The sequence below is a fragment of the Nomascus leucogenys genome, chromosome 9 (genome assembly GCF_006542625.1).
Source record: "Nomascus leucogenys isolate Asia chromosome 9, Asia_NLE_v1, whole genome shotgun sequence".
Classification (NCBI taxonomy): Eukaryota; Metazoa; Chordata; class Mammalia; order Primates; family Hylobatidae; genus Nomascus; species Nomascus leucogenys.
Window position 1 is genome coordinate 39,209,396 of NC_044389.1, and position 12,467 is coordinate 39,221,862.

A 12,467-nucleotide genomic window follows, 5' to 3' on the forward strand; every position below is an offset into this window, starting at 1 on the left:
CTTATTCAATCAACCCTTCAACATGTTTTTAAATCACCAAGTGTGCAACAAACTCTGATATAATCTATGCAGAAATAATGAAGAACAGAGGCATTCACATCAAAAGGTTGATTTCAGGTTTAGAGGTGGATTATATCCCTTTTACATATTTGTTCTAAAACACTGTAGTCTTTAATAACTAATAGTCTAGAACAACTAGACGCTTTTTCACTTTATTTAATAAATGGAACCAAAGATTTAGTGGCATGGCCTGGAACAAAGTGTCTCCTCTCTTTTTAGTGGTTCTCATTTCCGTTGTTATTGAATAAACGTTAGTGACCTGAAAGAGAATATTGAATTCCCTCAGGGTCTTCTATATTTCTAGGAAAAGTTTATTCCTCTACAGTTAGAAAAATATTAAGACTAGATTTGTTCTTATTTTTCTTAAAAAAATGCTTTTTGAGAGAGAGAGACTTGAAAAGTAGGAAATGTAGCCAGGTATTAAATATTTGGCTTTGTTTATCCATGAAGTTTTTAAAACAGTTTGGAATGAGCCAAATATGATTCCTTATTAAATATAGGAAATTTTACATTCTCCAGCATTTTAAGCTTCTAATTATTTGCTCTGTAGCTCCTTATAAGAGCTCATCAGTGAGGAAGAATACCTTTGATAAACTGTTTATCTACATAGGGCATCTGGTTCCCTTACTGTCTATCTTTCAGGCACATCAAATCACCATAAAGCCATGTACCAGAACCATATGATACAGTTTCCAAAATAGAGAATTTAACAAAATTCCTTTATAGTATATCGCCATCATTTTACTAAATAATAAATACTTGAAATTTCTCATTTTCTTTTCTCTGTACCTCACTCACACGGAAATATAATTCTATGAGATCCTTTTCTGCTGTCTCAGAGTAACTGACTAGTTCAATAATTACCATGGAGGCATTTGTTAGCTGTAACCCTACTTTATCTTAGAGCTCTATTAAGTGCTTCATTTTATCCCCTAAAGGATGTCCAATTTCATAACCCACAAATGAAAGCTTATTTTATCCTAATGATTTTTGTAGGGATGTACCAAGATACATTTAATCATTCAGCATATATTTATTGAAACTTCCTTAATGACCATAGTAAAGTGACCATAGCTGTGGAAAAAAATAACAGCAGGGTTAAACAGATCACAGTGGGTGGTGAAATTTGATATAGGGTTGTCAGGGAAGTCCCCCTTGATATTTCAGCAGAGAGCAGAAGGAAATAACAAGCAAGCTATGTATGTGGATATCTGGAATGTAAGGTACAGCTTTGGCAACGGGCTTGAGTTTTCAGTATACTTGGAATAGTCACAGAATTGTGATGATTCTGGTATGGCTAGAGCAGAATGAGCCATTCTGAAGAATGATAGGAAATAAGATCAGAAAAGTAGTCAGGTGTAAAATCATTTAAGACCTTTAGAAAATATTAAGCATCTTAAATTTTAAGGAAAGAAGGAAAGCCATTTGAAATTTTAGTTTGAGGAGGAAAGTGAGGATACAAAATACAGTAATAAAATTCCCCATGATAGCCCCGATCTTTTTATGAGGCTTTGTGTTTGGTTTTTGTATTTGTTTTTCATTTTTAAATGTGCTTCATTTCTTCTCCAGATCTTATCCCACAGAGATTCTACAAATCCTTTTACTGTCCCTGGAATGTCCACGCTGTTTTAGCCTCCTATCAACACAATAAAAACCTAGAACGGTGACCATGCAATTATTTTGTTTTTAAAGGTTAACTTTTAATTGTTCCACTGAACCTCCCCTCTCCTTCCAAGCATTTTATCACATTATTTATTTACTTTATTTATTTATTTATTTGAGACAGAGTCTTGCTCTGTCGTCAGGCTGGAGTGCAGTGATGCGATCTTGGCTCACCGCAACCTCTGCCTCCCGGGTTCAAGGAATTCCCCTGCCTCAGCCTCCCGAGTAGCTGGGACTACAAGCATGCGCCATCTCGCCTGGCTAATTTTTTGTATTTTAGTAGAGACGGAGTTTCACCATGTTGGCCAGGATGGTCTCCATCTCCTGATCTCATGATCCTTCCACCTCGGCCTCCCAAAGTGCTGGGATTACAGGCGTGAGCCACCACGCCTGGCCACATTATTTACTTTATAAAACAAAGCAAAGCAAGGCAAACTATTGAAAACTGGTGTCTTTCTGTAGGTGGAGGGGAGTATTTTGTGACTCACAGAATAAGATTCTTTCCATATTTTCATGCTTTTCCCTGCCCCATTTTCTAAAGAAACTTTTCTTAACTTTCTTGTTGCTTAATGGTTCTATTGGGCTTCTTACATCTTTTTTTTCTTAGTGATTTTATAACTTCCTGGAAGTAAATGAAATGATAATTGAACTACTAGCAGTACTTAGTCAATACCTTAGTTTTGGGACTGCCAAAAATATTAATGGTCAAAATCTAATTATGTTTTATTGATTTGATTGATCTTAATTATATCAGACAGAAAGGATTGACCTGTGAATATGTTCTACCACTTCTATGGCTTATTTTTTAGGTCTAAATTACACAGTGGAAGTGATTGGGTGTATATTTCTGTTTATTTTCCAAAATATCATCACCTGTCAGAATATTTGTTCTATAATAAAATGCTAGAATAACATTCCCTGAAATTTTGAGAGACAGAGTTTCATGAATAAATAGCAGCTAGTGTATTTACCTTGTCTGGAAGAGAAGTAACAGAAGTGCTTTGTGTCAATCAGTATGAAAATGTAATTTAATCCAATGAGACAAAAATCAATTTTCCTTTTTTGAAGTCTCAAAGTAGTTAAATATCACCTGTTCTGCTTAATTAGTTTTTGATATTTGTACAAACTCACCTTTAAACTTCATAACAATACAGCCTTTTGTTTGAGCTTTAGATTTCCATTCTCTGTCCTAATTACATTCTGTTTTAGCTGGCTAGAGAGAGAAAAGTGAGAGCTTTTCCCGAAGACAGAAGCCATGTTGTTTTAACAATGGTGCATGGGATTTTTCAGGGTCTGATGATCGTAACAGCCTTCTGCTTCATTTTCAGCTGCTGTAGCCAGTAAGTGAAGTTCTGTCTGAAATATCACAAATTTACCACAAACCCACCATGCATTTTGAAGAAGGTTAAGAGTAAATCTGAAAGCTCTTTTTCCTTTGATTTTGGTGTTTATGAAAGCAGAAAGAAAAGAGGAGTTTTTACAGTTGGCAACTATATTTGAGTGAGAATTCAAAAACTGATTTGAAATTGCCTGAAAGAATGACATATGTATAATAAATTAGGTAAAGTTTAGAAAGGAGACAGGTTAAGTAGACATAAATAATGTGCAGACATATATGGATCCAGTACTTCTAAAAAAAATAAATCTATTTAAGTTCAGAAAGAATGAATCATTGCCAAAGTTAGTTTGTATATCTCAGGAGAAAATGCATCTGTGATTAATATGAAGAGGGACAAAGGAGAGGCTCCTTCAAAGAAGAAATATTGTCCTAATTCAAAGAATGCTGTCTGATGAGAGCCTTCAGCCATCAACACTTTCAGGATGGCCTCTGTTGCTGAGAAATTCCTTGCTCAAAGCCATCCCCTTGTTAGGATGGCAAATAACTAATGGTTAATTGAAGCTGGAGGAAGGAGAAAAGATGGAAAAATGGAAAAAAGAGGCATTTATAAGGGCTGCTCATTCCTGCTCAGCCCAGGACAGGTTAGATGAGCCATTTCTACTCCAGAGCTTCTGAGGAGGTTTGGCTGAAACAGTAGTGCCTGCTCTGTCTAGTTTTCTTTCCCTTTTTCCCGTAGGTGCTGATAGTAGGGTCTTAAACATCCTGACGCTAAACTGTGACTCAGATTTGGCTTCCCTCCAATATAGTCTAGTCAGCACCCAAGGATAGCACCATTGTCCAGGTGACAGAAAATCAGTGGTTCTTGAAATCATATGTAGCTCTCTTATAGAGATTTCTTTTTGTATTGTCAACCAAATGTTTTATAGGCCACAGGTTATAGTAAAAAGAACTGATCATCATAGTTAGATTCCATGAAGTTCTATTTCATAGTACACATTGTCGTCTCTGAGGCTGTATTTTTTTTTACTTTCAAATTAATAAAAACTATGTTAGAGAGAAGTAGTTATGATTACAAAATTAATTGAAACTAGCTGGAGCCTCATTAGATAAACGGATACTTTAAGAGAGGAAACAAAGCATTATTGTTACAAAAATGAGCTTTTGTGTAAATAGAGTGTTGTTCAGGAAGTAGCTTTGTCTCTTGATGGTAATGGGTTCTTGCCCAAATTTCTTAACCTCCCCCAATTTATTTCCTGATTAGCTGGCTTCCTGGAAGTTCAGGCAGTGGGAACCACCTACAGGTGATGGGATGCACAGAAAAGACAGAGGTGTTTTAAATTTTTTTATTGTTCTTGTTCTTAATTTTTTTAAAAAACATTTTTGCTCCCTCCTGTCAGCACTATTTGTCTGTTGTGTCAGGATATTGTTTTACACAGCATCTCTAGCAGTGGCTGTGCCTTTCCTAGACTGCAGTCCCTTGTCCACAGTTCTGGTTCTCAATGAGCTTCAGTATCCCCTCCTTTCTTTTGTCCATTCAGCCCTCAGATGGTTTTGGCTTTCTGCTATTCCTAATTATTGATGACCTCACAATCCCTTGCGTTTTTCCTTAAGCCTGACTATCTCTGTGAAAGAGATCTCTTTGTTGAAATACTTTCATTTGAATCCTCTGGGGTGAATCCAGTTTCTCTGGGGAACTAGATCAATAGCATACTATCCCTTTTTTATATAGATGAATATTTGTTTGTTGACTTTTTAGGGTTATAGTATATGAACTTTCAGTATAGTAATTACATTAATATTGTTTTTTTCTTCCATTCTTTGAGCCTAAAATGACGGTTATACATACTAGTCAATAAATAATTATATATTAACAAATGTACTTTCTCTGATTACATTTTATTATAATGTATTTTTTCATTAGAATAATATAGGAGATATAGGAGACATGTCATGGATATTTTAGCTCTCCAGAACATATTTATGGCACTTGGTTCTCTCAAACTAATGCTTTTGTCTAAGAAAACTGACATTGAGAAACTCTGGGCATCCATTAATGTATAAAACCGGAAGTAGAAACAACAGCAGACTATTTCCGATTGAAGGATCCATTAATAAACATATTCCAGCTTACTTATATACTATGTGCCATTGTACCCTGTTTCATATTTTAATTTTATGTTTTCTAAACTGTATTTTGAGCCCCCTCAATAGGATTTTACACACATACACACACACATAAAGAATATATACATATATGTATATACACACATACAAATACACACATTTTCTATATCCTCTATAGGTTTTTATTCCTAATTGTTGAAATGTATTTGTGACAAAAATATAATTATTATCAAAATGTAGCTGTCCTAAAGAGATAAACTGACTTTTTTTTTTTACATTCTGATCCATTTTCAATTAATCATATAATTTTATAGATGATATTATATTCAACTTCCTATGTCACAGAGGGAAAAAATTATCATATTTCCTCTTATATAGAACAACTACTGAGGCTGGAAAATTTATTCATATTATCCTATTGTATAAAAGCTGAGTCCCAGGGGACCCTAAATTTGGTCATAACACTCATGCCTGAGAAACAATGAAGTATGGTTTTAGCAGTAGTGGTTTGGAGACACATGAATGTTCTTCCCACTCTGTCCTATTTTTTTTTTTTATTTAAAGTGTGGAAATAAAAGAAGAGTGGGATACTGGCAGATTCTTGAGATGAAAACAAATTAAAATGAGAAAACAGACATGTTAGACACAGAAATATCTGTATGATTTCATATGCTATTGTCATAGTGCATTTCTCCAATATTTAGCAACAAGCCAGTACATCCCTGACTTTCAACAAATGAAATTGCATCTTACTGCTTCCAGGAGGGATAAATGACAGATACTGGTGCCATAATTTTTCGCTACTTGAATAGAACCTGTGAATAAAATGAAGAAACACATTCAGCAAAATTATTTAAACAAAATTTCTGTGTGTGCTTTTCAGATACCTTTACAGTAGTGTTGTAAGTTTATTATCTTTTCTTAAAATCCATTATTTTCTATTATTTACACACAATAATAATAATAACAAAAAAAGTTTATTATCCAACTGATTAGTAATTCAAACACATAATCCCTAGCCTGTCTTTTTAATACATCCTATGAAGGCTCAATAAATATTGATTAAAAGCCAGCAGTTACTACGATCTTTTTCATGCAGAAAATATGCAATTACTTTTACAATTATAAGTGTTAAATTCTAGTTCTACATAACAGAAATTTACAAAGCAGCATGTGACCACATTATCAGAAACAGAATGGATCAGAAAATGGCACTCGATAATTTCAATCAGATCTTGTTTCCTTTTCTGTTACATTCTAATGTAATAGAATCTTCTGAAGTCTCCATTCAAAACCAAGTATGAACTAGATAAAACTATGAAGATAATTAAGAATTTTACTAACACATAAAAAACATTATTTTTATGTGAAAAAATGTTGAGGTTTTTGTTTTGCACAACCTCAAGCTGTACTATATTTCCACGTGTAAATATAGGCTACGAATCTGTTCAGATGGAAGCTTGCAGCAAGGGCATAGAAAACACACATATCTATATACAGTGTGTGCGTGCCATATATATACATGTGTGCCATATATATATATATATATATATATATATAAAACAATGTTTAGTTAATAAAAAATAGTTGGATTTAACATTAATTATTATTATATTATTTGCATTAAAATTATTTGTGAAGGATGTGATTGTTGATTTTGTGTATCAACTTGCTAGGCCGTAATTCCCAGATATTTGGTCAAACATTATTCTGGATGCTAGATGTGTCTATAAAAATATTGTTTTGCATTTAAATTAGTAGTCTTTGAGTAAACCAGAATGCCCTGCATAATGTTGGTGCACTTGATCTCATCAGTTGAGGTCTTCATAGAATAAAGACTGAACCCACCCAAAGAGGAAATACTGTCAGTAGGCTGCCTTCAGACTTGAACCACAACATCGATTATTCTCAGGGTCCCCAGGCTGTTGGCCTACCCTGAAGAATTTGGACTTCTTCACAATAATTGAGGCAATCCTTCATAATAAATCTCTTTGTACCTCTGTGTATTCTGTTGTTTCTGTTTTTCTGGAGAACGCTGACTAATGCATAAACTTTACTTTATATCAGGTTATGGCTATTACAGTTTGCCTGTTATCAACTTGACACCTCTTATATCCTCTTTCACCTTCTCCTCTGTTTCATAACAGTGATGTCTGGAATTATTTCTCTGAATATCCTTTAACATATGGATATGCGTTATCAGTTTTCTATGAGGGAAACTAGCATGAGATCTGCAAGGCAGAACTGAAGAACCATTATTCTCTGGAGATCATTGGGAGCAGATAGTTAAAGGCTATAAGCAAGATTCACACGGCTACTCTTAGGGAATGTTCTTGGGAATCACGCAGTTTTGACTTGCCAGTTGTGCACAGTAATGGAGGCAGGCACACTAACCCCTAAGAGAGTCTCCAGTTTCTGGGGTAGAACCTGTGAACAACATGCTTCTAACAATGGCTTTTGGGATCTTTTCTCCATCAACTTTCCAAAAGATGTATAAGTCTCTACTCCCTGTATTAAAACTCCCTGTGAACAGAACTGTTTAGTTTTTCTGACACCACTCTAAGTGATGCACTAGGCTAGGCACTGAAGATACAAAGATTAATTAAAAAATGACTCTTGCCTGGCAGTCTTAACATCTTCCTGTACTTCATGTTAAAATACATAATTTAAAATAACTTAAGTATCATTTAACATATTTTAATATATTTATTAAACAATTAAAATACAGTAGTTAAATTCACACAGTACCTAAAGTTACATTGCAGTTCCACTTCACAGCTTGATGATTTTGGGAAACTTACTTTACCTCTCTAGGCGTCAGCATTTTTTTTTTTTTTCTTAAATGGCAGTACTCAGCTAATATATGTGAGCTATTTAGAACAGTTCCCAGCACATTGAATTTACCATATAAATATTAATTATTACATTGTTATTTTTATTATCATAATTGCAGCTTACTATTGGTCAGCTGAACTAGTATCTCTTCCATTCAGTTTTATGAATGGGGGCTGGTTTTTGTTTTAAAGAACACATTTTAATAACAAAATAGTATATCATAAATTCATAATATTGAATATAAAAATGACATAGTAAATAATATCGTAAATAATAAATAATTTTGTAAGTAATAATTTTTTAATTAGCATCCATATAGGTAGTCAATTAATTTTAATTGAGTCTATAAGAGAAATACATACTCAGTTAAAATGTATAACCCAATAAGTAAGCTTCAGTGAAATATAAACATAACTTTTTAAAAATATAAATAAGAAATTTTCATTTCAAATCTGATTAATACAGAATTTCAAATTACACATTGTATTAACTTCTGCTAAATGAAATATTAACTCTAATATCACTGGTGCCTTATTAACTTTTTCTTACCAAATAAAATATATATACACTTTTTTAAATTTTGTGTTGTATTACAGACATTTGCTGTGTAATTTCATGTGTCACTTCATGAATTCTACGAAAAACCTCATGGGAATCTCTGCAACTGGTTAAAAGTCTTTACAAGAGATTTCCTGGCTTTTTGGCCCCATAAAAATTGGAGGCAACAGCCTGAAGATGTCTCTTGTTGAGTTCAGCAGAGAACAGCTTTACCTTGATGGACTCACCTCAGAGGAGGGAACTGAGGGTGAGCGTTGACAGGAAATCTCAGGACAGCAGTGGCCAGAGAAGAGATGAAGTACTAAAAATAAAAGCAATTGAAGTTAGAAATTACCCAGCCAGAAACCAAGTTTGCTCTCTGAGTTCCTATTACTCACTTTGGGAATTCCTAGTTATGCATTGAGGATTATCAGTGGGAATCAATATTGGAGCTCTCAACTGGCATATTCAAACACTGATATGATCTGATCTTAGTTCCCTCTAAGCATCGAAAACAATTTTGAACATTTTCTATATATATATATATATATATATATATATTTATTTTTTGATGCAGAGTCTGACACTTTCGCCCAGGCTGGAGTGCAGTGGCGCAATCTCTTCTCACTGCAAGCTCCGCCTTCCGGGTTCACGCCATTCTCCTGCCTCAGCCTCCCGAGTAGCTGGGACTACAGGCGGCCACCACCACGCCCAGCTAATTTTTTGTATTTTTAGTAGAGACGGGGTTTCACCGTGGTCTCGATCTCCTGACCTCGTGATCCGCCCGCCTCGGCCTCCCAAGGTGCTGGGATTACAAGCGTGAGCCACCGCGCCCGGCTAGTGAGACATATTTCTATATGGATGTAGATAGAGTTGCTTCAGTGAGTCATGACAATCACTCTTGTGGTTTCTGCATGTTGCTTTATGTTAATTATAATAAATATCACAAATATAAAAAATCTGTGACTACATCTGAAACTGTCTGAATTTTTCAGTTTTTATATATACCATTAATAAAGCATATATATATGCTGCTTTTCAGTTTTTATATATGCTGTTATGCATATATGCTATATGCTCCTTCTCAGTTTTTATATATGCTGTTAATTCAGTCATTTGAGAAAACAGATTTGCATCTCCAGGTGATCTCCTTCTCTGTCTTAATAGACAATACACAATTGTTTTTCATTTTCCCTTCTATTGTCTCTTATTTTAGCCTTTCATCCTTCACCCATTAAAGTAATTGCTTGAAGATTGTAACCTTTGTTAGAAAGTTATAGATACGCTAAGTGGAGTGTAACAGATGAATTTTATAATTTGAAAACCTACTAGCTATCAGGTAATAAGCAATGATTCTTGCTAGTTTTATTGACTATTAAAGGCACATTTTATAACCCATATTTCTGCATATACTTTATTTTCAAGTTGACGCTTGAGGTGCTAAATTACATATCATATCTCTTGAGATCATTATCATAAAGCCATGTGTTACATAGGTTAGTCAAATAAAATATTCTTACAACCCCCTGTCGTCTGCCCCACACTATCACTCTTAGTTTTCTGATGAATTTTTCTTTAAAGAAGTTCCCATATTGTAATACAATTTATTACATAGAGTTATGTGCAGTCTATTCACACATCTTAATAATTTTAATAATTTGAGAGAACATGGCATATTATACAAAGGTCTTGGCATTGAGAATTTAGCAAAATTTGTTCTTTGCTAATTTTGTGTCCATAATCTGTCAAAGTCTGATTTCTCACAGGTAAATATAGAGTTGTGGTGAAGGCTGGGGTAGAGAAAGCATAACATATATTTTGAACAGTGAATGACACATAACAGGTACTTAATAAACGTAAATTATACTCTACACATACTTTTATGTTCACATCCTCAATGCGTTATCCAAACTTCACTATTTCAAAAAAAGAAGTATCTATTTTTAGTACAAATCTTTCCCTCGTAAAAATCTTCCCAAAAGACGTGCCTGCTTACTGTATTTTTTAAAAAATATATAAACTGCCTGATTTAAATGCAATAAAGTCTAAAAATATTTTTTTAAATTATCAGTAAGTGTTTGATTCTTTTATATATGGTGATAGTAGTATTCATGCGGAATTTAATTAAATACCTCCTTCCTCAAAATTGCAAAGACAAACTATCTGGTTCTTTCTTTTCAATTAAAGACTGAGATTTATTTTCAAGCAATTGTTCTTTTATTGCAGTTAAGATGTATTGCAGCTCTAATTACATGACATTCTTTTTGAGGCTTAAAATGTCAATATTTAAAAAATTATATTTCTAATTTCTGGTGAATACTATAGTTACTACAATAATGTTGAGAGGATTCATCTCTTTATATTTAAAATGAAAACATACCAGCAGCATTGATGCACCTTTATTTTATAAATTCTTTTCATAATGATTAATCGGTACAACAGTCATTTCCATTAGAGTCTGTTGCCAGGTGGGATTTTCTAAAAGGGATTATATAAAAGTTTGCAGTCATTAAATGGAACTTGCTCTAAAATCTATGACATTCCTATGAGGAAAATTAGTATACAGTGTAGGACTGGTAAAGGTGGTATATAGTCACAAGACTATGGGAATGAAAGAGGGAGTGTGAAGGTAACATACAGCTGGAAAGATTATAATCAATACTAACTACTATTGTTGACAAAGGAATTAATAATTCAACTAAAAATATTTCAAAGAGCCAAGCAGGATTACATATTTTAAAAAAAATCTCACTTTATGTCCATTTTTTAAATTAGTGCAATTGAATTTCAAATATTATCAGTTTGCTAGTAATCTAAGGGGAAATGCTAATTTTAAAGTTTCAGAAAAGATTACAAAATGTCAAAGTTTTTGTACATATTTTTGTCTTTCTACTTCATAGCTTATATATCATTTCAAATAATATATATTAATCCATTTATTGTTCTATTACAAAATGTCATATACATTTTATACATGTTTATCTTTCTACTTCATAGCATATGTATCATCTCATTTCTTGCTAAATAAGCAAATGCACATTGGAAGTATATGCCTGTTAGAAGGATAAAATAATTTTTGGTAAATTATTTGGTATTTTAAATATACGCCTGTGGGTAAGACAAAATGAAACTATTTATAGATTTCAAAATGACTATTTAATATAGTGATGTGAATGTTTAACAATTAGCTTTTGTCTTATTTTTATTTTTAACCAAACTTAATTTAATATATTTTATTTTATTCCCTATATTTACTAATATATACATATATTATTACTAATATATCCATATATTATTACTAATATATACATATATTATTGCTAATATATACATATTATTACTAATATATACATATATTATTACTAATATATACATATTAGTAAACATATTAGTAAAAATATTAGTTAATATAAGGAATAAAATAATATATATTAATCCATTTATTGTTCTAGTCAAAAAATATTATTTACTATAGTCCCTCAAATATTAAATTAAGTTTGATTAAAAATAAAAATAAGACAACACCTAATTGTTAAACATTCACATCACTATATTAAATAGTCATTTTAAAATCTATAAAGAGATTTGAAACCTTTAAAAAGGAAGTAAAGAAAGAGTTAGGGGTAGAAAGTTTATTCAAAGAGATAATAACAGGGAACTTCTCAAACCTAGAAAAATATATCAATATAAATGCAACTTCTGGTTCCTAAATGTGTCTCTTTAGTACATCTGGAAAAGATTAGCTTCAATTTTCCTTCAGTGCCATTGACTTTCAGTTCTATTTATTTACCCGCAGGCATATATTTAAAATACCAAATAATTTGCCCAAAATTATTTTATCCTTCTAAAAGGCATATACTTCCAATGTGTATTTGCCTATTTAGTAAGAAAAATAGAAAAAGCTCATGAT